Consider the following 26,874-nt stretch of genomic DNA (forward strand, 5'->3'; position numbering starts at 1 on the left):
GTGATCATCCCTCTCTTGTGGGCTTTCTTGAGGTTGCTCATGCCAATATGAGCAATTCTTCTATGCCAAAGCCACCCAAGAGAAGACTTGGTGAAGAGGCATGTCATGGTGCTTGTTTGCTTTGAAGAGAAATCCACCAAGTAAATGTTGCCATGCCTAAACCCCGTGAATACCAATGACTTGTCTTTTTCATGAGTTACTACAACACCATTCTTGTCAAAGGCACACGTTAGTCCAAGATCACACAATTGAGCAATTGAAATAAGATTAAAACTAAGTGCTTCTACAAACAAAATATTAGAAATAGATAAATCTTTAGAGATTGCTATTCTACCCAAACCTAAAACTTTTCCCCTTGAGTTATCACCATAGGTGACATGTTCATGATCGCCGGGGTCTTCAAGGGAGGTGAACATGCTATCATTGCCGGTCATATGTTGAGAGCAACCGCTATCAAGTACCCAATGTTTTCCACCGGCTTTGTAGTTCACCTACACACATGAGAATTCACTTTTGAGTTTTAGGAACCCAAACAAGCTTTGGGCCTTGCACATGTGTGACAAGAGCTTTTGGGACCCAAAGTTGCTTGGGGAGCTTCTTCTTTGACTCCTTAGTGAGTTTGCCAATGAATTTGGCCTTCAACTTACCCTTCACCTTACTCAAGAGAAAATGGTTATTTTGAAATATTGAAGAGTAATTCTTGGGTAATTTAGGAAGAGGACGTGATGGTAAAGTGCACTCCCTAGTGTGGTGCCCGGTGACTTGGCAATGTTGGCAATATGATCCAACTTCCTTGATGAAGCTAATCTTGATCTCCGGAGAAGGAGTAGTGGCTATGTTTGGCTCCGGAAATGAACCAAGACCTCTCTTGCCATAGTCACGGGCATTGTTGAAGAGAATCTCTTTGTGGATGTATTCTCCTCTTGAGAGCTTCTCCACACTACTCTTGAGGCTTGCAACTTGATCCATCAATTCCTTTTCCCTAGAAGGTGCAAGCTCGGACAAAGCATTAGTAGCATTTGCATTAATGAGTAGGTCATCACATGAAGTAGAAGCATTGACCTTCTCAATAGTTTCATGAGCAAAGTTCTCAAGACTTGGGTCAATTGCTTCATAGGCAAATTCAAGTTCTTGATACTTGTGAGCCAACTCTCTATGCTCTTGTTTAAGCTTTTTGTGGCTCTTTTTCTTCCCAAGTCTCTTGTTTTTGTTCTTCCTTTCTTCTTCTTCATCATCGCTTGAATCATGGCGATGCTTGCTCTTGTGATCCTTGTTTCTTTTGTCCGGCTTGGGGCAATTTGGACGGATGTGACCTTTTTCTCCACAATTGTAGCAAATTTTGTTCTTGACATCCATTGGCCGGAACATTCCCTTCTTAGAGTCAAAGTTGAACCCCTTCTTGTTGATCTTGTCATTCAAGCGGGTGAACTTTCTCATCATAAGAGCAAGCTCTCCATCATCTTCAACATCGGATGAGCTTTCATGATGATCATCTTCTTCATTGCTTGAGCTAGAATCTTGCTTGATCATCTTGAGCTTGCGGGCTTTGTTTGCCTTGGTCTTTAGAGCAATTGATTTGCTTGAAGTTGGCTCTTCGGACATACCAAGGATACTCATCTCATGAGCGCGAATTTCGCCCACAAGTTCTCCTACTTCCATTGTGTCAAGATTCTCCTTTTGAAGCATAGCATTGATGATGTTATACTTGGGCTTCGGGAGGAGCATGAGAATCTTGCGATTGATGGAGGCACTGTCAATTTTGGATATTTCAAGTGCATTAATGTCCTTGACAATGACATTCAAGCGAGAGTACATATCATTGCAATTTTCATGAGCTAGCATTTTAAAAGAATCATACTTAGCTCTAAACAAGTGATATTTTTGTTCACAGACTTTTGTGGAGCCTTCATGAATTTCAATTAGTTCTTCCCATATATCACTTGCTAAGTCCATGCCATTAACTCTAGCAAAGACTTCCTCGCTAATGGCTTCGAAAATTGCATTTCTAGCCTTAGCATTCCATTTTAATTGTTCGGTGGTGGGAGTTCCGGTGAACCCGGTCTTAGTCGCCAACCATACTTCGGGGGCAATCGCATCAAGGTATGCGGCCATGCGAACTTTCCAATAGGCAAAGTTCTTGCCCTCGAAGTGAGGCGGCGAACCACCCATCTTGGCCATAGCTCTAGGCGGTGAAGCCTAATGATCCAAATGAGCAACGAGGCTCTGATACCAATTGTAAGGATCGATGGACCAAGAGGGGGGGTGAATTGGGCCTTTTTCAATTTCTAAAACAAAGTAAGGCAACCTTAACCTATGCAAAGCTAGTAGGGCACCAATTCACCAACCGGATAACTAAGCTACCTACACAAGCTAAGAGAGATAAAAACAAAGTAAAGCCTAGCAAGGTAGAGCTAAGTTATGATCTCTAAGTCAAGCACATGAGTAAATTGCATGAAGGAAAATGCTTGAATAAAAGGAATGGACAAGAGACAACCGGATTTTTTCCCGTGGTATCGATGTGTTGGCACACACCCCTAATCCACGTTGTGACACTCTCAAAGAGTCTTGTCACCTCCCAAGTCACCGAGACGAGGGCGCTCACTAAGAGTCTCCGTTCACCATCCCGGCGTGGTGGAGATCAAGCCACGTACAATCTTCTTCTCCGGGCTCCCACAATCCTTGGCAAGCTCCGCGAGAAACACCTCGATCACCAAGATCGCCTAGGTGATGCCAATCACCAAGAGTAACAAGCTAAGGCCTTCACTTGAGCAAGAACCGATCACCAAGAACGGATGCACACTAGCTTCTCTCTACTCAAGTCCTTAATCTTGCTTCTTGATTGATTGAATGCACAAGTATGTGAATGATGAAGCTCAAGGTGGCTCTTGACTATGGTATGAGTGTTTGGATGTTGCCTGGTGTCAAGAGTGGGCGAAATGACCCATTGGAGGGGTATATATAGGCAGCTCACACAAATAGAGCCGTTGGAGAAAAGCTGCCAGAAAACTGCGTAGCGCCGGTTAATCCGACGTACCCCCCATTGTCATCGTCGGTTTAACCGGTGAATGTAAACTGCCTCTTCTGAAAACTAGCCGTTACGACTGGGGCAGATTAACCGACGTAGCATCGGTTTAACCGGTGTGTGTAGTTGTCCACTGAACCACTGAAAAATCAAGTCTCTGGACAACTGCACCGACGTTAACTCAAACCTATCGTCGGTTTAACCGGTGAGTACAACTTTTGAATTCCTCTGAAAAAACCATCTCACTGGTCAATTGCACCGACGTCTTGATTCAAACAGCGTCGGTTAATCCGGTGAATAGAACTTGAATTTCCCTGGAAAAACCAACTCTGGACCAATGCACCGACGTTAAATTCAAACACGTCGGTTTAACCGGTGTATTGAATTTGTCCAGACTCTGCTGACTTCGTTTAACCGACGTATAGAAAATTGAGAGCGTCGGTTAAACCGGTGTATAGACTTTTTCTGATTTTGTCTTTTCTGATTTGAGTCTTGAGTGAAATCCAAATATTCTTGAGATATAGTTTGAGAACCACTTATTTGAACTTCTAGAAACCTGAGTGACCATAGTGTGCATCCATTTTCAAATGACCATGTCCATGCTCAAGTTACTAAGCCTTAACCCCTCTTAATAGTGCGATCACTACAAAACTATAAAACCTATACTAACCTAAGTGTCCTTCTCAACCTTGTGACACTTAGGACTAGAAAGATCCTTAGCCTTGACATATATATAAGTTGAAAACCGAGATCGCCTTTTAGAATAACCGAAATTGAGGGGCCTCTTTTGACATATGACCAAATGAGCGATAATGATCTTTTAAGCTGCACAAACTCATTAGTCACAATAATGGTTGTCATTAATCACCGAAACATACCTTGAGGGCCTAGATGCTTACACGGCGAGCGGCGGCGCATGACCGGAAGTTCGCCGGAGTTGCCGTTTTGGCACTCCGGAACTCGATTCGGCTCGGGCTTTGGTCGAGAAGCTTGCGCGAGAGGCCATGAAGCGATCTAGAGGGTCGGGTGCGCGAGATGGAGGCCAGGTAGGGGCGTGCGGCGATGAGGAGCGGTGCAGGCCAGCGGAGCTTGCTCCGACAGGCGACAGATCACGAGGGAGATCAAGAGAGAGAGAGAGGGAAAAGAGGAGCGCGGCGCTGCTCACCCCACGGCGAAGCTCCAGGGATGCACGGGCGCGCGAGGAGAGGCGTTGGGGCAGCGGCACGGTGGAGCGACGAGCTGCGGCGAGCTCGAGCGCAGCGGCGGCTAGGGTTAGGGTATCACGGCACGGCGGCTGCTGCGGATGAGGCGGGTCAAGAGCGTAGGGGTGGAACTTATATAGGGGGGCAGGGGATCCTTGGCTTGCGAGCCAAGGCGGCGGGGCGACGCGCGTCTGCCGGCCGGACTCAACGGAGTCCCGCTCGGCCACGGAAGGAGGACGACCCCGACAGGCGGGGCCCGCCTGTCGGTGGCTGCGGGAGGAAAAGGCCGGGACGGGCTGGGCCGGAGGAAAAGAAAAGGTAACGGGCCGGCGATGGGATTTTGGGTCGCGGGAAGGAAAAAGGAAAAGGAGGGAGAGGGAGATGGGTTGGGCCAACTGGGCTGAAAAGGGGAAGAGGGTAAAGAAAAGACATTTCCATTTTTGAAAGAATTCAAACACATTCAATTCAAATTCGAATTCAAGGATTCAAATTCAAACTGAACAACAAACAATAAAACTATGCAAGGACAGCATGAATGCATAACCAACAAACAACCTCATTTAATTTAAAAGGCAAATGATTATTTTCTTTATACTAAATTCCCTATAACGAAAATAAATGTTGACAAAATTTTTAAAATTATGAGAAAATTGTTGTTTTATTTTTAATTTTAATCACATCCTGAAATTTAAAAATTTTAGTGTGTGACAGAACTACCCCCTTAAAAGGAATCTCGTCCCGAGATTCACAAGGCTAGCAAGAGATAAAGATTTAGGTCGGTAGCTTCCAACACAAATTAACTTTTTGCCCAGTCATTCCTTCTCACAAATGTATGCTTCTTAATTCCCGGTAACTCACACAAAACACTTCACGGACACTCGATCTAATTCCACCTTTAACTATCAATTCTCTCCTCAGTTTCGTTGGTCTATTTGTTGAATACTTCACTTGTGCCTTAATAAAGAATAGAGCTGGATTGCTTCTCTCTAACTTGGGTGTCTTGTATCACCTCTCAAGTCTTCATGTACTTCTATCATGGAGTTAATTATCATTTTCCTTTTCACACCAACTGGCAAGATGTCCGTCTTCTCCACACTTGAGGCAATATAATCTCGCATCACGGGACCTAGTTCTCTTACGCTTCGTTAGACACCGATTGGCATAGTGGCCTTTTCACCACAGTTATAGCACATTACTCTTTCAACACGTCCATCCCGACTACTTTTCTGCTCCTCCACAACTCTTAGTGGAATGGCTTGTACATCAGGATCCTTTTTGGCAGAGGGGTCACATGGAGGTTGAACAACTTTTGGCTGTGGTTGATTGAAACTAAGTTGAGTACCGTTATCTGCCAATGGTTGTGGTAACTCCATCTTCTCTTGGCTTGTTTTACTAATTTGTTTCTTAGGCTGCTTGCTTCTTTTAGGCTGAAACTCTTTGAAAGTGATAGTCCAATCCTCGAGGTTTATACTCTGACTGCTATCTTCAGCTTGAGCATTTCCTTCTATATTTGGATCTTGCATAGGGAACTTCTTATTGATATCTAAATAGTAACGTTCTCTTGCTTCTGCTATCATTAAGCTATCTTCCTGGAGACATAGATTACCATAATGCTTACAACATCGACACACTCCTGATCCCTTAATATCCTTATATTGTCTTTCCATTCCCAGTTCTGGTGTTCCACGACTTCTCTTATTCCTTTGGAGGTTCCATGCTTCGGCGACTTGCCTCTTCACTGGTCCGGTAGGAATCTTTGCTTTGGTCAACTCCATGCTATGAGGTGATGCTATATTAGGCTGCAACCTTCCTTGTAAGACACGAGCTTGCATAGCTAACAGCTTCTCTTTATCAAACGGTGGCAGACCGGTTGGGACTTGATGATCACTGCTAACAGGGTTGTGGCTCCTAGGAAATGAGGCTTGCTCTGTAACATGTTGTTGGATATTGACCCTGGTTGGAACCATTGCTTGTACTCCCTGAGTTTGTGCTGGGATGTTGATGTCTTCTTTCTCCTTTTTGCTGGGACTCACCATCTAGTTGCGTGGTAAGGATAAGGTCAGTAGAGAGAATGAAAAAGAAAAATCGAATTAACAAGGCAAAATCCATGATATCCTCCTAACTCTTGGTGGTCGCAACTTAAAAGAAATCAAGGTGGAGGGGAGAAAGACATGGGGTAACAAAAAGGAAAAGAGAGCATTCTTGTCTTCAGTTTCTTTCATTTGTTGATCATTGTAGACGAGTGTTGCCATGAACTTCTTTCTTGACATCCTTTAAATGATTAGGTAGAAAGATAGAAGATAACAAGGAGGTGTGAGGTACATAAGAACCCATCTAGCCAACCCTTTGCATGGATGAGCTGTAAATCACGAGACGAATCTAATGAACCTATTTAATCCATGATTTGCAACAGTTATGCTACCGAAACCATCCGCTAATTATTGATGTATCGTGAATTAATTAGCATCATTAGATTCAGGGTAAAACCATCTATGAAAAAAAATTTATAAATAGACTTCGTTTAGTACATCAAATTGCCAAACGTTTACTTTAAAGGGAACTAAACAGTGCCTCAGGAACGCAGATATTATGCGTCTTTGAGTTGACGCATGAGTCTGCTAGGTGGCCGTGTTTGGTTACCCATCAAATCAACTTTACACAAAAAGACGAACGTCCGCATGGAGTACTAAATGAAGTCTATTTGCAAAACCTTTTCAGAGATGAGTGTAACTTTCCGAGACGAATCTAACGACGGTAATTAATCGATGATTTACTACAGTGATGCTACAGTAACCATCCTCGAATCACGTGGTCAAAGACTTCATTAGATTCGTCTCGCGATTTACACGGGAGGTTGTGGAGGTGGTTTTGTAATTAGACTTCATTTGATACTCTAAATTAGCGGTCAAAGCGTGCTACAGTAATTTTGTGAAAAAAACCAAACACGGCCAGGGAATCCATCCCATGCCGTCTGCACCACTTGAAGAGAGGTTTGCAGGCCAGCCGTCCTGCAATCTGGCCGCCGAGACCGCCGCATCGATGGGAGGGAATCCCACCGCGCGTGGTGGCGCGGCACTGGCTCGCGGTGCTCGGCGGGGCTCGGATGATTAATTTTTTTTTGTAATGGAATTCAGGGTTTACCCGTTTGGGCGAAAAGTGTCTCTCCACCATACAGCATAACGATCCACGGTGTATTTAGTTCGCGAACTTTTCGCGAAAAAATTATTATAGCATGTTTCGATTTTATTTAGCAATTATTGTTCAATTATAGAGTAATTAGTCTCAAAAGATTCGTTTCGTCATTTACAACTAAACTGCACAATTAGTTATATTTTTTAACTACATTTAACACTCCGTACATATATTGTAAAATTCGATGTGATGTGCATGAAAAAATTTTAGTAACTTTTCGCGGAACTAAACACAGTCCGTCCGAGTGTGGAAGAACCTCCAAGTATCTCTGATAGTCTGATGGTGTTTGTTCATTCCAAACTTGAAAACCAGTTCCCCCGAGAAAAATTAATCAAAGTTTCTGTGCTGTGAACCCGTGAGTAGCGTCACGTTCAAAAAAAGAGTACTCCCTACTCGAATAGCTTTTGACTTGCAAAGTTGCAAGAGGAGCCGCAGTGTACTACACGGCAAGAAGGCAGAGCTCCATCACTGATGAGATGATTGATGGAACAGCACAAGGAGGAGGTTGCTTGCTGTGTTTAATTGCAAAATCTTTCTCAACAAATTTTACTATTCACCTATCACATCAAATCTTTTGTCTCATACATGAAGTACTAAATGTAGATAAATAAAAAATTAATTGCATAATTTTGATGTACGTTGCGAGACGAATCTTTTGAGGCTAATTAGCCTATGGTAGAACAATATTTACCACAAATAAACAAAAAGTGATATAGTATGCTATAGTATCCGATGTGACCTTTTTTATTATTTTTTCGGATCTAAACAGCCCGGTGCGTTTAGTTCGCGAAAAGTTCGCGAAAAAGTTGCTGTAACACGTTTTGGTTTTATTTGGCAATTATTGTCCAAACATGGAGTAATTAGTCTCAAAAAATTTGTCTCGTCATTTACAACCAAACTATGCGATTAGTTATATTTTTTAACTATATTTAATATTTCATGTATGTATCGTAAGATTCGATGTGACATGCGTCGATGAAAAATTTTAGGAATTTTGCCGGAACTAAACACAGCCTGCGTCGTCGAGGCCCGCTGGCGCGCCGCGCGCATTCCGAAGCATGCCGAGACCGCGCCACGCCGCCGGGAGCGCCACCGCGCCAGGACGGCAACTCCGCCGCCGCCGCGGCGCCACCCATCCAACTGTTCATCCGCCGGTTGCCGCTGCCCCGAGGGCCCCTCGCACACTTGTACTACCCACTTCGCGTGCCTATTTGATCGATCGTCCTCGGCTCCCTCCTCTGTCCTTTCCCAAGCCCCAGTCCGGCAATCCCGTCCCAACGGGAGAGGGGAGAAGCATCCCCAGCAAGCCAGCTCGCTCCCTCTCTCACCGCGATACAGCCCTCTCACTTTCTCGCCACCGCCGCGTAAGCCCTAGACCCTACACCCTACACGTACATGGAACCGGCTCCGACAATGCAGCCCTCGCTGTGCTACCAGCCGCAGCAGCCGGGGCTCCTCCCGGCGGCGGTGTCCGCGGAGCTCGCGCGCCTCGAGGCGCGCCTGGGCCAGGCCGCCGACCGGTGGGCGCGCTGCCAGCTCGCGGAGCTCGGCGACGCGGCGGCGGGCAGGGTGCTCCGGAAGGTTGCGGAGGCCGCCACGGTGCGGAACCTGTCCGCCTTCATCATGTTCTTCGCCAAGCAGGAGACCATGGAGCGCAACGCCGCGGGGATCCCCACCGCCAAGAGCGCCCCCTGCTGCAGCCTCGGCCCCTCCCGCGCCACCTCGCGAGGTCGGTGTCAGTCTCGCTCGCTCCCTCCCGGCCATTGTGGCGGCAACGTTTTTCCTTTTTCGTTTTGGTCTTGGTCGCTTGAGCTCCTTTTTGCTTTCAGTTCGGTGAGTTTGTCTGTGGTGAAGCAACGAGTCCTGCCTGCAGTTTCTGCAGCATTTCTGTCGTTTGTTCCACTCGTACCCTTTTGGGATGAGAATGGTTCTTCTCCATTTGGGGGGCGCTCTTCCTGATCATCAAATAATCTGCATTATGACGCTGTTCCTTCAATTGTGGAAATTGCATTATCTGTTTTCTGTTGTCACATAAAGCTATGCTTTTCGTTGCTCATTCCCGTTGACTCTGGCCGACGCCGAGGGATGCTTTGAGGTTGCCGTTCGTGTTCTTGCTCAGCTATGAGTTCGGTAGCTGTTGTGATTGATGTCGTCGTCGCTCTAATCATTTCGGTTTTTTTGCAAATGTGATTTTTCCTTGTATTTCGGACTGTAATGATTGCCTTCTTCCTGATCGTCAAGGTTTTTTTTTCCCCTGTCAAACAGACGATTTCATATTGGGGCCACTGTACGACAACGATGTTCAAATGGAGGTTCAGAGCCCTGATTGTGAAATTGCCTTTGGCCTTCCAAACCAAGCATGGATCGAGCCTGCGAGCTCTGTGCAGGAGATGCCTTGCAGATTGCAGAACGAGCAGAGTAGAGATACTTGTATTATTCCAGACCTGCCAGGCAGGACATCTCACGGCGGCTTGCAGAATCAGTCTCCTTTCTCACTAGTGGCAAATCGTCGAAGAACCGAAGCTGGATGCCCCGAGTGTGAGATGCCTGCTACTCCTGCTGGATGCCCCGAGTGTGAGATGCCTGCTACTCCTGCTCGGGATGACACCCCGAGCCCTGTTAGGGATATTACAAAGCGTGTTCAACAAATGGATGGCCCATTAGGAAGGTTAGGGGTCACAACACCACGTCCTCTTGCTACTGGGGATGCTTTGAGGGCAATAGAGTCACTGCCACCGAAAACTGACTCCAGAACCGAGAAGCCTCCGAGCCCTCAAATGATAGCACTTGGGGAGTTAGAGTTTGATCAGATTTTCCTCATTCATGTGTACCTTGCAGGGTAAGCCTTGATTGGGTTTATGTTCTTTTTCCCTACATAATCAGAAGAAATAAGTTACTGTTTTCAACTTCTAAGGGGGTGGGGTATTTGGTTGACACTCGTATATCCAATGGAATAAAATTGACTAAAAAGACTATTTTTCTACCATTTTCTGAAATGCTTGCTCTATTTGTTTGTCCTGTTTTTGTCAGTCTCAAATGATCTAATCCATGGTGCCTCTCTTTATGCTCATGCAGCAAGAAGTTAGAGGAAGTAATAGAGGATGTAAACTACATAAGGTATTTGAAGTCTCTGCCCATGGATTGCTTCGAGCAAGAAATCTGGAACAGATTTGGACACGAGTCTCTACCAGCATCACATAGAAGCAAGGTTATATAACCCTCGAACTTTGGTTGCACTACCATTTTATTTCTATCATTTTAGCTGATAATGGAAACTGTACCAGTTTCGTAGTTGCTTACAGATTCTTTTAGCTGCATCTGGAACTATATACATATGGGCATGACATGTTTGTTAATGTAATGCTGTTGCATATGTATAGCATGATCCTTGTCTATTTGATTAATTTAATGATTACAATAAATAATATCTGACATTATTACTACCACAGGCATTACTGGATCTCCAACAATTTATGTTATCTTGGTATCTTCTAGAAAGTCCTCATCAATTTCACACTGTCTTATAGGGGAACAAAAGAGATCATTGAGACTTTATTCGTTTCACGAAATTTTATCATAAACGTTCTTGCAATATGGATATTCCTATTTGTAACTTGTGATGGTTGTGCATCTCCTGGCTTAAACTATGTAGGATCAGCATTAATCTGGGTTTTCATCTTGATAAATCAAATCATATCATTATATCTGTGTTGTTTTCCCTTTTTTTTAACCTTTATAGAGAATGCTAGCAGCTATCTGATGTAACTGTTTGCTGACTGAAACCAGCAGAACCTTGATTGGGACCCAAGCAAGAGAATACAGTACCACTGCATTGCTGAGAAAAGAGATGATTCCATAGTGATAATTTTTAAGGTTAGTGAGTTCCCTATTCTCTTCTATCAGCGCCTCTCAACGATATTCTTTTGTACTGCCATGTTCTTCAATTTATTTTAAACTTTTGTTTGGAAATTTGGTTGGGGCCTATGGGTGCAAGAAGCCTGTTGTGAAAGTGCAAAATGGACTTTCAGAAAGGCCCAAAATTTGTAGACTTGGTACATAATTACATAAATTCATTGTTAAATCAGTTGTAGAATGGAGTTGTCCCCCATGAACTATTCCTGCATACTTCATGTTCTACTTGTCTTTCTTGGTTTGCAATACAGCACATGAATTTAGTGATTTGATATTTTGCTGGTCAAATTGACATTACATACTTCATTACTTGATTTATTTTTCTTCAAATAGTTTTTTACTAGAACTGTGCATTTTGCACCTTTCAAAAAAAGGAACTGCACAAAACTGCATATTCCTATACCCAATACTGTGGTATGTGATTCTACATTTTTTATTGTCATACTCATATATAACATCTTTTGGCTCATCCTCGACAACCAAAAGAGTCCAATTTATCCACAACAAATAATTTTTGAACCACTCTTTTTTTTTCATATTCAGTCATGTGCATTGCAAGAGGGATTGGAGGGTCACGTTTAAATATCATTTCTTTCCCACCTATTGAATATTGGAACATAATCTTTATCAGATTTTCAGCATGTTTCGCAAAAAAAAAGATAAGAGTCGGTAGAATGATTATTGTCATTCATTTTTTTAGAAAAAAATCTTGGTTGCTGGCTAATGTCGGGTTTAATCTGTAGCCTACTATGCTTGAGACTAAAAGGTTTTGTTTCTTTTGTTGAACATTTCATTTTAATTTCTACAATCCCTGGAGCTGAGTTACTCAAATTTTCATGTTAATCATTAAATTTCAATATCGACATTGTTTATGACTTTGTATTGTTTGATTGGGTTTAGGGATTATATGTTGACAATACAAGAACTCATCTGCAAAATATTGTTGGTGATGACAATATTCTTATCGTGAACTTTGCTGACATACCTGGGCTTACGAATAGTGATGACAACTTTGGTGTCTACTACATGTATTATCGCCAGATTCTTGAAGATGGTATCCTTTTGGGTCTGCTTCGGTACCGATTTTTGAGTAAGTTTTTTAATTTGCTTTTTTTCCCCTGGGAATGCATAATCTATTTAGCTCCATTTCAATGGAAACTACTTAATTTTTGCTGACACATTTAATGCACCACTGCCATGAAAGCACACTAAAGTCAGTTCCTAGCTTTCAGAAACGAGTTATTCTGAAATACAGTGCATTAGGGGCACAATGGGTTCAGTACCGAGTATACTACTACAGTTACAGTGTGCAGCAATCACTAGAAATGCGGCCTATGGGAAGCTGTAGGCTAACAACAATGACATGCAATAGAATAACTTTTAGTTAGAACCATAATGTTTAAATATTGTCTGGACCACTGTTCACCGACCACTTTTTTTATATTATCTAAAGAGTAAATTGTGTTGGAGGTCACCGAACTTACGCTCAAATAGGTTTCTAAGTCTCGTTACTGTGTTCTAAGTTTCCAAGTGTGCCACTCTGCTCACCCAAGCCCTCGTAGAATCCTAGTTACGCTAATGTTGAATAAATGAGTTAATGTGTGAATATACTAGGAGGTTAAATGCAAAAATCGTAAACTATTGTCCCACTACCCTAATGTGAACTAATTGGCAGAGTGGCACAAAACGTGGTGTCTACACCAATGTGATTAGTATGTTAGCGAGCAAGGGACCTTGGGTGATCCATCACGAAAGTTTAGTGATGAAACAATCCAATTTCTTCAGTGATCTATTTGCACATATAAGACAACTTTGGTGATTTCCTGTGTAATTCACTCTTGTATAGTGTAAGATGGTTTATTCTATTGCGGGACTGTAAATCATGAACTGGTAGGGGTTAGCTGACATTGACTCCGTTACTGCTCTTCGGTTTAGTGTACACCTGCGTTACCAGCTGTCCTCAGATCTCAACATGGAATTCAAGAGGGAAATGTGTGATATGGTACCAATGTCACATACATGTAGCATCCAATCTTCTGATGACACGGTGGTCATGGAAAGAAAGCAAAATGAATGCTATTGTAGTTTCTCTCTCCCCTCTCCCCCTCTCTCCCTCCCCCTATCTGTCTCTACCTCCCTCCCACTCTCTCTTTTGTCAATCTCAATGTGTTTCTCATGTGCCTGAGCTAATCTGGAACAGGATTTAGTTGCTAGGAATAAATTATAGCATGCCCTGTTTTCTTGTAAGAAAAATTACATACTGTTTCCAGGGGAAAATATATTTCTGTGTTGATGAATCAGAGTTTTGGAAGAAGCCGCATACCAACTTAGATAACGAGATGGCAGTGAACTAGTTACCAAGTTTCTGTTGCTTTACGTTCAGGGAATGCTAAGTTTGTTTTAGAACTGCTGTCTCATGTCAAATAGCTGCTCGCTGATTCTGCTGTGTGAGTTGTCTTGACTGACTGATCTGCCTTTTTACCAGTCTACAAAGATGGAGGGAAGGAGGACAAACAAAAAGAGGAAAAAAAAAAGCAAAAAACAAGAAATGCAGTCCTTCTGTTAGGTGCTTTTTTGTTCGCACGGAGTCTGGATGGGACAGGGGTTATCCCTATATCCTCTCTGGTTGCACAATTGATCAAGCTCGTAGGCGCTTTATGCACATGCACACTGCTCCCACTGTGTCGAAATATCTGACCAGGTTAACCTTCTTATTTACTCTTATTACCAAGTAATTTGTAATTGATACTGTTAGGCATCTATTATAGGCAATGTCTTGTTGGTAGTAAGCTGCTGCTATCAGTCTGTGGATTGGAGCTTGACTTGCAGATAAAAGAAATGATTTGCAATGGGAACATGAAATTTGATTAGATTTGGTGATACTTTTAACATTTGTTCAAGTGAAAACCTTTTTTTATGTTTATGTCTCTCAGTTTTACACTTTTACTGCATATGTAATATTACAATGTTGGACATCCTTCTGTCCTAGTTTCTGGTTGCTTCTAATGCCCCATTGTTGACTTTTCTTACTAAAATCTATGTGCTCTTTTGTGAGAATGATACAGGTTTGCTTTGATATTATCCAAAACTATCACCTTAGATGTTAACTTCTCGGAGGTTAATGTTATAATAATTAAAGATGAACCTTGTAAGGTATGCATCTTTTCCTCTGATGTTTAAGGTGGGTTCTCGAATATATTATTGATTTTTGGCACAATTTTTAGGATGAACATGGTAACATTGTTACCAATGATGATGGGGAGCCCTTAATACACACTGACGGGACCGGCCTAATATCATTTGATTTAGCTATGAAATGCCCGACCAGTGTCTTCAAGGGAAACTTTTTGAAGGGACATGAGCTGCAGGTGCCTCCCCCTATCCCCATAAACTTTCATCAATTTGCTACCCACTCTTCTTGTATCATTTAGTATGAAGACTGATAGTGTTCTGGTCCTACCTCTTTTCCTTGGTTCAGTTGCTTTTCAGTTACCTATTTATCCATTATAAGGCAGGGCATTACTTCAAATATTGCACCCTAATGAATAATGAGATTTACCACCTATGGCACTTATGTCTGCTATCTCTAATTAACACCGACCAATCTAGCATTGTCGTTTCATCAGTCTTGTGTACTTATTATTTATTTTGGTTATGCCCTCACAGGATACAGTGGATTCAGAGAAGCATCGATATCTCCTCTCATATGTATTCCCTGAACTGTATAATAGAATGACCTGTTCTTTTTAATTGCTCTATGACTTAACTAATGAGTTCTTATTTCTTCTCTTGTTTGTCTTTATTCTAGCCTCTTCTAATACAGTTCCGTATGTTCTATAATGGAAATGCAGTAAAGGGAACCGTTCTAGCTGATAAAAGGGTATGTTTTATCAATTTCTCATGGTTGGACATTTAATTTAGTAGGCTTGTCTTGGTTTAGCAGTTAGGAAATGGTTGCTTTGGGCCTTACCTTGTTTTAGATCTTGCTTATTTATCAGGTCTGCTGGCTATAACTTTTGTGTTAATTTGATACTTCTGTCTTCACAGTATATTAGGATTGGATCTGGTGTTCATATCAAAATATGCAATTAAATGATCCCCACGAAAATCATTTTCAAATTCTATTTACTGTTTGAAAATCTGTTATCCTTTTATAAACATAAAGTTTCTCCTGAATTTGTTGCTGCCAATTCTCTCAACTCAATCCTTCATGTAAAATCAGTAAGAAATTCATTTCTTCTATGTCTCAGCTTCCCGATAATACCATTCATATAAGACCATCAATGATAAAGATAAAGGCTGATTCAAGCTCATCAGGCGTGCAGACATTTAATTCATTCGAAGTAGTTACTGCAAGGTACGGTAAAGTATTGCATTTATTGGATCTATTAATTGCTATGATGTAGTTATACATGCGTTTGTTTGGAATGAACAGTTTACCTTTTCTATTTTACTCTGCACTTCTCTGTAAAATCTTTGTATTCACACTTATCATCAAAAATGAAATATTTTGGCCATTTATCCAAATTCTTTGTAGTGTAATTCAAGTTTAGCCAACACTCCTGTAGTGTAGTGGTAAACTTCCCAGTTGAGGAAGACACCAACCAGGGTTCAAATCCTGGTGGCAGCCAAAAAAAAAAAACTCACTGGCAACCTGAAAAAATAGTTGCAGGGCGCCGGGCAATGGCACCTGTGGTTGGTCTGGGCTCTCCTACCAGGGATAGTTGCAATGGTCGCTAACCCAATGGGTCGTGGTCATCCTAGGTTACACTGCAGTCCTATAGTGTGAAACCGGGGTTTGGGGGGTTTCCTGGCCGGCTTGGCTGAGATTTCTTTCTTAGTGCAATGCCGTGTGGGGCAGTCTGTGCCCTGCCGGTTGAGTTTTTCTTTAATGCAAGTTTACCAAACAGCTAAGCTTTGCCACTGATTGTTAGCAACATTGCTACTATTGTTTTCTACAGATATTGGATTCCTTTCCTTTTTGCTTAACACATCAAGATCACTTACAAGCTACTATTGTTGCATCATTTCAGCCACCGGCCTAGAAAGGCATTTACATCGAGGTACTTAATTGCACTGCTTCATTATGGAGGTGTTCCAGATGAGTACTTTATGGAGCTTCTCGGGAAGGCACTAGAAGATGTCAATAAAGCTCGTAATAAAGCTGGAGACTCTCTGGAAGGTTGGTTTGGGATTCATGAATGTTTGGTTTATTTGTCTCTCTCCAGCTATTCTTAATAACATAGTTCAGTCATTGACCTAGTAAATTTAACCTTGGCTATTTTCTTTTCATTGACTTGTTACCTTCTGCAGTTGCATTAAACCATGCTGACATGGATGATTTAATGTCTGCACGAATGATCCTTGCTGGAATTCAGCCAAAGGATGAGGCATTTTTGCAATACCAACTAGGTCTAATGACCAAAAAGGAAAGAAAAGGGTTCCAACAGGGAAAGATACCGATTGATGATTGCTATTATCTGATGGGCACAACTGATCCCACAGGGACCCTGAAACCAGATCAAGTTTGCATTATACAGTAAGTGGCAGCAATATCCACCACATCCTTCGAATTTGGATGAACCTTTGTACATGTTTTTTCTGATGGTCCTTGATTATTTTCAGACATAAGAATTTTATAAGCATTTTCTTGAATGAACTAAGCCAAATTGCTAGTTTAGCAATATTTATAATGCTTGGGTTTCATTCTTTCTATGGGGATATGGGGTGGTCGTGTTTTACAAATTTGTTTTAGTAGGAACGTAAAAATACATTAACTTCTTCTAACTTCCCAAATACATCATAAACTTGTCATTTAATGCCCTAAGATTGAATCATAATTATAAACCTTGGACTAGAGGGTTATATATTTTCGTTCATGGATATTTTAGGGAACCCAATTTTTTTGTGCTTCTAATATTTTTTAGGAAAAAATCTATTGCTTTGTGATTTTCCTTCTGCCTTAAAAGAACCTAATATCTGGCAAGAAACGCAGATGCTGGACTAGAGTAGTCTGAAATGGGCTGACTATATGAGTTCATGATGACTTGTATATGCTAGATTAATGGCCTTTTTGGTGATAAGCTAGGCTAATGATTTTATCAGGAAGTGAGCCTAGCTCAATTAGTTGGAATAAGAGGGTTATTGTGCACCCAACCACCCACATTCAAGTCATTTCAACTCTTATTAATGAATAACCACCGTAGTTCCTCGAGGTTGAGGCCCTGATGTATTTATCAGGGCAAGTTGCTATCCATTCCGGCCTATTTGATTCTACATTAATGCCTTATTATCATGATAACATAAACTGTGGGGCTTTTGGCCTTATTCTAAGTTTAAAGCTTCTTACCGACTTATTGTGGTAATAATCTTGAGCTCATCTTTTTGTTACTTACATTATATCTTGTTAAACAGTGACAACCACCAAGTTTCAGGAAAGGTTCTTGTCTATAAACATCCTGGGCTACACTTTGGCGATATACATAAGTTGACCGCAACATATATTGATGGTCTGGAGGAGATTGTGGGGAATTCCAAATATGCTATATTTTTCCCAACTTCTGGATCACGGTCCTTGGCTGATGAGATGGCCAATAGTGACTTTGATGGTGACATGTACTGGGTCTCATGGAACCCACAGGTTGCTCTTTGTTTCTAACATTTACCATTTATAGTGTACTGTTGATGCATTTGTTATCCTTGCACACAAATATAGTTTGTAGTTCACATTACTTGGGGATAAATGCTGTTTCTGTTTAGATTACTACTTCCCACACTCCTTGCAATTTTGTTTTGTCGCTTCATTAAATCTTTTTATATACTCCCTCCGTTTCAAATTGTAAGTCATTCCAACTTTCTTGGAGAATCAAACTATTTTTATGTTGGATCAAAATTATAGAAAAGGTTACAAATATTTATAGTACCAAATCGATAAGCTATGAAAGCATATTTAATGAAGAATCTAATGATACTTATTTGGTATCATAATTGTTAGTACTTTATTGTATAAACTTGTTCAAACTTGAAATGTTTTGACTCTCCAAGAAAGTTGGAATGACTTACAATTTGAAATTGAGGAAGTAGCAATTGACTGAAGTTTTAGAAAACACCATGAAACTATAGGAAAATTATATAGTAGCCCCATATTGTGCTTGGTACCTGCTATGATGGACCCTGCATGCCAGTCAATCTTGATTCTTCTTGCTGATTGACAAGTTACGATTATTCTACTTTAAGCCAACACTCTTGTAGTGTAATGGTAAGCTCCCCAGTTGAGGGAGACACCAATCAGGGTTCAAATTCTGGTGGCATCAAAAAAATTCCCCTTGCTGGGCATCCAAAAAATAGTGGTACGGCGCCGGCCTGTGGCACCTGTGGTTGGTTTGGGCCCTCCTACCAGGGGGTAGTTGCAGTGGTCACCAACCCAGTGGGTCGTGGTCGGCCCAGGTTATGGTGAGGCCTTATAGGGTGAAGCCAGGGTTCTTCAGGGGTTTTCTCGGCTGGTTTGGCTGTTGTTTCTTCTCAGTTGTAATGCCGCAGGGGTAGTCTTTCCCCCACCGGTCGAGTTTTTTATTATTCTACTTTAATGAAATGATATGCAGCTCCTGTGTATTTGAGAAAAAAATTGCAATCATATAATGAATGAACTATACTAATTTCATTCTCGAATCTTTCTTTCATTAGCCAATTCGTAGTTTTATTCATGAATCTCCGATTCCCATTTCATGATTTCTGTTTTGTTCCTTTTAAAGCCAATTCGTAGTTTAATTCATGAATCTCCGATTCCCATTTCATGATTTCTGTTTTGTTCCTTTTAGCATCTTGATTTTTTTTTGAGTAGGAGTACCTGTATTAATAGTTAAGGAAAACGTACAGATACAGGTAGACCGTACAAGGATACGGAGTACAGCTGTCCAACCCAGATTGCACAAAGGTCCACAAGAAAACAAAAAAATACATCCAGGTCCCCGGACCCCTTTGCAGGCCGAACTCGCCAGAGATCCCCGCCGTGGAGGATTGCCGGCTCCGGCCGCCGCAGCACCACGCCAGATCGGAGGGTGCTCCATCGCACGAACGCTTTGAAGAAGCCGCAGTGGACACTCGTCCCATAGAACGAGATGAGGCCGTCGCCGAGACGCCCATCGGCCGGGGCCACGCCCCGAGCACCCTGGATCTTGGAACAGAGCTCGCTGTCGATGACGACCGCCGCCGCAGGAACTCGAGCTCGAACCAACCACCAGTCTTCCACAAACCTAGCAGCCACCTCTGCACCTCGGAAGCCGACCTGGAAGATCCGCCGTCGCCGTCGCAGAGGACGACCGCCGCCAGCTCCTCCAGATCCCGAGCTCCTATACCCGAATCTCACAACCCTGCCGTCGACCCCAGAGCACGAGTCGGTGTTGTGGAGGAAGGGCCGGAGAAAGACACTCCACCTCGCCAGCGCCGCCGGGAGTAAACATACCTCCACGCAGGTAGGCCAGCATCGCTCCGCCGCCGGAGAACAGGAAGGCTCCCGAGCCGATGAATGCACCCGCCCGCGAACGCCTCCCAACCACCAGAGCCGAAGCAGAGAAGGCAAAAGCATCTCACAGAGTCTTCGCCGAAGTCCACGCCGAAGTCGTCGCCGTCGACCTTGCCGAAGACCCAGAGGAGCCAAAATCGCCGGGGTAGAGACACCTCCACCGCCGGAACCCTAAGCTCCGTCGCCATGGGGACGACGAGCAAACCCTAGCCTACTAGATAAAGAACAGCCTAACCTAGCAGCTATAGCTACGCCGGCCGTCGATCCGCCCCTTCCCCCACCCGATCCGGTGTCGGAGAGGCCGCCAGAGGGGAGGGATTGGGTGGATCGACGCCGGAAACGGTTCGCCTCGGTTTCGCCTCTCTCAGTACTGTAGAAAGGGGAACGGAGCGAGAGAGCAGAACTTAGCATCTTGATTTTTGTTACTATATGAATGTGCACTTTTTATTAGGAAACCTGTATGTTAGAAAAGCTGGATGCAAGTCTGATTCCCGCATAGTTACCTCAATGGAAGCTAGGCCGAAAGCAGGAACAAGTGGCTGAGCAACCTCCAGTTATTGAGCTTTAGAAACTTGTTGCTCCATGTTGTCGTCAATTGGCTGTGGTGGCATGTCGAGCGGAGAGAATGGATGATGTGCTACTGAGGAGAGGCGATGGCTGAAAAGTGAGGTCCCATGATTCTGGGGTTTAAGGATAGGTGAACTGGGAACCATTCAAAGTAGGGAGATGCAGCAACAGTAGAATCTCACTGTTGAGACCATCTGCTCTGCTTTTGTCTCCAAAACTTTGACACCACTAACTGTTGCTAACTGCTTACCTCTGCCATTTGTCACAGCGGAGGGAGAGAGAACGAGCAGTGCCAGCTGATTTGCTCACTAATATAATATGTGGGACATGCTCACATCTGTCCATAGACAAAACATGGAGCCTTATTTTCTGCAACAAATTCCTCTGAAACTTAAGATTGCACCCAAAAAAAAACCTTGAGAATCCGCTTCTTTAACTCGCTATCATTGTTTTTGTTAATCTAACTAATCTATAATAGATTTTCTTCTACAATTTATTTTGGAGCACTCATTTAGCATCATTTTGTTTTGATATGCCATCAATTCAGTCATGTTCTTTCTCTATGGGCGGAATAGTTACTATGATGGCAAAATTTACATTTTCAGTTACTGAAGCACTTTGAACCTAGTAAACCATGGGAGCATAGAGACCAACCAAAAAATACTAAACAGAAGAAGCCTCAGGATTATGACGGACCCGAGCTGGAAAACTTGTTGTTCTGTGAGTTTTTGAGGGCCAGATTCTCGCCAAGGTATTAACATATAAGGCTAATTACTACTGTATTTGTATTAGTTACATTGACATTTTTATTTGCCACTAGGATGGAGGTTGTCTTAACATGAAAGTGGTTGCTATACATTTTATTCTTGTAACATCCAAGAGGTAATAATTTAAAGGTTTAACGAATGTGGTGTTGATGAATATGATAATATGGTTTAAAATGGTGAGGGACTAGGGAATGCATTTAAATCAGGTGGAGCTGAATACCATGTACCAATCCACACTGGTTTGGTCATTTATGCACAAAGTGAGACACCAGTAAGAGAAGGGTGAGTCAGACCCACGCTAGTTGAGTCATTTATGCACAATGCGAGACACCTGTAAGAGAAGGGTCGGTGAGTCAGGCCAGGGATGCACACTGACGATGAGGTACACGTGGGAGTAGCTACAAGCGAGTGTAGAAACCATATATATGTTGTAGTCGGGTTATTTTGCTGTAACCATTCCCTTTATGGACATTTGAGGATTGGCTTTTGAGAGTTTCTCACTGGCACGTGTTGTGTTTGGGGCGGGGGGTGGGGGCATGTCTCAGTGAGATAACATAGTCGTAAATCCTCAAATGCACTTCATTGGACTGCAAGTTATGCATTCTGATGATGGACAAGATTTTCCATCCTAATTAACAACTTTTTACTTTTTCCCTTCAGTTATGTGATGGGTATAGCTGCAAATTGTTGGTTGACACTCATGGATCGGCTTTTGACACCTCAAGTTTCTCAGAGCGAAAAGGATTTAATAAAGATCAATATGCTTGAGTTGGTTGACATTTACTATTGGGCCTTGGATGCCCCGAAGAATGGGAATAAGGTAATTTCCAATCATGGCATATGTTTTATAGATCAGCCATACTTTTTTAAAAAACTTTCCATATGCTACCGGTAATTGGTATGCGGTAAATCATCCGAAAAGGTAAACCAAAATCTTGTGCCGGCATGTCTAAGTGATTGGACTCCAATTGGTATGCAAAATTCTAGATACTTAGAACCCTTTGTTCTTCTAAAAGTAGCAACACACAATAAGTGTTTGAAACAGGGAATAAGTTGAACTCGGTTCACCTGTTGCTAGCTATTATCAACACGTTCTTATGAATTCTTTTGGCATGATAAACAATCTTGACTCTGTTCCACATGATCCAGAAAATTCAAGATATTGCTGGTATAATCATTCTATCTTGAATCCCATATACTCCAAATTTCATGCTACTCGAAAAAGTGTGTTCTTTTTGTTTAAGAGTATCTTGCATTATGCCCTTCAAAGTCTAAAATGAGCAAATTTTGTATGCAACTTGTGTTTTAATTTGAGCCTCCCAAAGTATTGTATTGTCCCATGTAAGACTTCAAGGACATTGGCATATAATCATGGTCATATCAATGTGATAACAAAGATAATCCTTATGATCCAAGTTGGATACCATGTTATGTTGGCATTGTGAAATATTCTGCAACATTACAGACCCAATTGACTCACATTCTGCTAGGGTTCCAGCCTTAAATTGTTTATTCTGAGAAGCTTACAGAAAACTCATGTTTTGGCAAAGGGAGGTATTTTAATCCATCTTTCTTCAAAACAGATCAAAATTCCTCAGCACCTGATAGTCAAGAAGTACCCACACTTCTTGGAAAGGGAACCTTCGTACAAGTCCATGTCGGTTCTTGGTCAGATCTATGATCAAGTAAACTCACAACAGTTTGAAACTGTTCCTCCAATCAGTAAGTTGCTATTTTCTTGCCAGCTCATGTCGCTTCATTTTACATATAATATCTTTGACTAGCTTACACATAAGTGCATATTTTGAGATAGCTCATTAACTTTTTTTACACATTTTATCAGTGCCCGTTCGGTTTTGTCTAGGAACACACTCTTGAAATATTGTTTTTAGTGGAAAATGCACTCTTCATATATTGCAGTAGAAGAGAACTGCCGAATTTAATCCTAACTGCACAGTCAAGTAGCATGCATGCTTTTTGTTCATGTGGAACTCTGATCTAATCTTATTTCAGCTTAAGAGAAGTGTGGTTTTGTCTTCTGACACCAATTTGTTTCTCAGAGATATCGCCCCTCAAATGCTTTACTGAGGAACCAGTATCTGAAGATTACAAGCAGCGGTGGACAGGTCTTTACCGCAAGTACCTGAAAGAGGGCTCTGCACTCTATAAGCTGGAGGACAAAGAAGAACTGAAAATCAGGTTCCGGGAACTCTACCAAGACTATAAGCGGGTAAGGATCCCAGCATCTACCGTACATTGAAAGTTGAAACAGGCTCCCTATGGCGGGAAGTGCTTTTATTAGTTGCGAGCATTCTTTTCTTTCTCGCTCTCGTTTTTGGTTGCCGGCATTCTGAGAGGCTTCTGTGCTTGTGTAGATCCTGTACGAAGCCGAGGAGTTCGAGACGAGCCCGCGGAGCCACTCGGATCTGTTCGACGAGGCCCGGGCGATATACCAGGTGGTCTACGAGCACGCGATGCCCCGCAACGAGGTGAGCAAGTGCGGGTTCGCGTGGAAGGTTGCCGGCCGCGCGCTGTGCGAGCTCTACCTCATGATGCACGGTGGCGAGAGGGTCAGCTGCCTGCGCTCCGCCCTCGAGGACGCTTTCAAGAAGAACCCCCGCGGCCCGCGCTGCTGAAGTGTAGACGAAGCTGGTGTCTTCGTGGTAGTGCCCTAGTAGTAGTGTTGGACCGTTAGGTGATGTCCAAGGTGTATCGCTTTTATGTAGAAGATGCTCGTGTCGTGTCTGTTAATTATGTGTGGTACTATGTCTGTCGACTGGGTTTATTCAGGGATCAGGACTAAACCTGTGTGGCTGTGTCGTGGATTATCTGGAAACCAGTAAAACTTATTAGATTTGGCACTTGTATTGTATCTCTCGCCAGTGTCCCTGGGCGTGGAGGATTATTGGATAGGATCTCATCCCAACCAAATTCCGGAGTTCGATTCTGCAATGCTCTGTGCCTCTGCTCCTGTCGGAGCGACTGAAACCTATACCTATGAGGCCTAGTTTGGAACACGGGAAAACCAAAGGAAAAATACAGGAATGTGGATTCCGTAGGAATGGAAACAAATTTGCTGTTTGGAACAAAGGAATCGACAAAACCTTTCCTCTCGAATACTGTATTCAGATGCTGGTTCCACAGGAATAAAAAAAATCCACTCCGTTCAAATGTTCTCTTCCGTCGTGTAAGCCCGAGGCAGCTGCTGGTGCATTTGATGGCACGACGCCTCCTGAATTCGACCATAGGCACACGGCCGTCGTCGTCCGGCCATCCGCGCGGTTCCCCGTCCAATCCAGGCAACTCGCCGGCGCAGTCTTCGGTCTTCCGAGCAACCAAGCGGCATGGCACTTTCCCATGAAGCAGCCTTTGCCCAGTCACGCGATCATCAGCATCAACGTCATGTCGCTAGCATTTTTTGTGTTGAATAATACCACGCTGAACTAATCTCACGCTATAAAGGGTGGATGAAAAGAGGAGTGGACGACACCAGTTAATTAAATTAACGAGCCCAGGCGTCGGTTGTTCATGAAGCAAACGGTTGCAAACCTCTTGCCAATTGCTTACAAACATTCTAAACAGATAGATTACTGTCTACTTAAATTTCTTATACTCTTCTCGTTCCCATGTTTCAAACGACAATCTTGGCGAAGTTCCCGTATTTTACAATCCTCTGCCATCGCAATTTCTTTCCTGTTAACGGACATTCGATTAGAGGACGGAGTCTCTGTCCTTATCCCTTGCTACAGTTGAGCCAGGCGAAAAGGGCGACACCGAGGTGGTCCCGGGTTCCGGCAGCGACTCCGACGGCTCCCTTGCTCTCCGGCGGCCGGCTTGGTGCCGGAGAGGGAGGAGAGCCGGCGAGTCATCGTGCGGATGTATATAGGTTAGATAGGTTCTTGTTTAGACCTAGGGTTTGCTCGCCGTCGGTGTCGATGGCGGAGCTACGGTTTCCGGGGGTAGCGGCCGTGACGGTGCTACTTCGCTGGCGAATAATGAAGCTCCTCGGCGACGGCGGCGAGTCCTGTGCTTTCGTCGGCGACAGCTTCGTCAGGTTTTTGTGACCTCTTTTGGTGCGACAGGGGAATGGATCTTTCTGTCCCCTGTTCCGCAAGCTCTTCTCTGCTTGGATGCGATTCGGGTGGAGTTTTGGTTTGCCCTGTTGAGGGGCTCTTCTTCCGAATGGTCGGCATTGTTGCTGGCTGTTGCGGATTTCGCTTTCGGGTTACTGGCATCGAGCCTCGACGTCAGTTCCTCCGACGCCTTTCCTCCATCTATTTTGGCGACAAGGTGGCCGATGTTCGATCATAGGCATCAGATGTGCTCTGGATGGAGTCTTGGGGCACTGATTCTTGCGGCTTTACCAAGTTCGGGAGCCTTTCGTCGAGTAGATGGGTGGACGTTCTTGTCTCACTGGCGGCAGCTGCTGCAGCCGGAGGCGAGCAAGAAGAAGACTGTAGGGACTTGAATGTGGCTGTAATTTCCTTTTCTTTGAGGGTCCTTACTGTAAAAGGGGTGATGTACTTGACGTACTCTGCTTTAATATAACTCTACCCTGTTTTGCAAAAAAAAGCAATTCTTTTCTGTTCCTACATTTTCTACTAGTATCATTCCCGTATTTTCTATTCCTATCCAGAAGCTGTACCATGTCTCCTCCAGGACGATGAATAGCACAAATCTGTACCTGCACAGTAAAAAAAAGATAGGACGGCCCGTTGGCTTTTTTTTCCCCACTTATCCGGAAGTAAGTCCGTGTTTAGTTCGAGCGTAAATATTTTTTGCGTTGGAATTTTGCTAATTTGAAATACTAAATGAAGTCAATTACAAAACTTTTTGCACAGATGAGTTGTAAATCGTGAGACGAATCTAATGATGCTAATTAATCCATAATTAATCAATAATTAACGAATAGTTATTATAGCATCACTGTTGCAAATCATGGATTAATGACGGTAATCAATTAATGATTTGTTACAGTGATGCTACAGTAATTATCCTCTAATCACGCGGTCAAAAGCCTCATTAGATTCGTCTCGCGATTTACACGGGGAGTTGTGGAGGTGGTTTTGTAATTAGACTTCGTTTACTACTCTAAATTTTTTGTCAAAGATGCAAAAAGTTTTCGCGAAATTTTTTTCGGGCCAAACCAAACACGATTGGTTTTTTCTTTGGAAGAAGATGGCACACAAGTCAAGAAACTTTCACCGTTAATTATGATGTCGAATAAAGTCAATTTATAAAACTAACTCCAAAACCCTACACTAGAAACCTAAAAAATCTAATGAGACATTTGATCGCGTGATTAGAGGATGATTATTGTAGTAATACTGTATCCAATCATCAATTAATTACTGTCACTAGATTCGTCGCGAAAAATTATATTCATCTCTATTTTTTTAAAAATAAATTTTATTTAATACTCCATATATGTAAATTTTTTCTCTCGATTGTGTGCACTGGAAAACCAAACAAGACCAGCGAATAGACCTGGGCAAACGTCGGGTCGGGTCGGGTTCGGGTCGGGTTAAGATCGGGTCACGGGTCGCATAGGACGGCCCGCGCCCGACCCGTACCTATCACCGGGTCGGGTCGGGTTGGCCCGTGCACCCTGCGCGGGCGTGTCGGGTCGGGTTTTTTTCGGGTTGGGTCGGGTTTTGGGTCAAAAATCACGGCCCGTGCCCGGCCCGTTGA

At 43.1% G+C, this 26,874-nt stretch overlaps 1 pseudogene; it reads left to right on the forward strand.

Annotated features, from left to right (window-relative positions):
• The first annotated feature begins 8,652 nt into the window (after positions 1-8,652).
• On the forward strand, positions 8,653-24,055 carry LOC120705690 (annotated as a pseudogene).
• The last annotated feature ends 2,819 nt before the right edge of the window (positions 24,056-26,874 follow it).

Source organism: Panicum virgatum, chromosome 5K (assembly GCF_016808335.1).
Source record: "Panicum virgatum strain AP13 chromosome 5K, P.virgatum_v5, whole genome shotgun sequence".
Classification (NCBI taxonomy): domain Eukaryota; kingdom Viridiplantae; phylum Streptophyta; class Magnoliopsida; order Poales; family Poaceae; genus Panicum; species Panicum virgatum.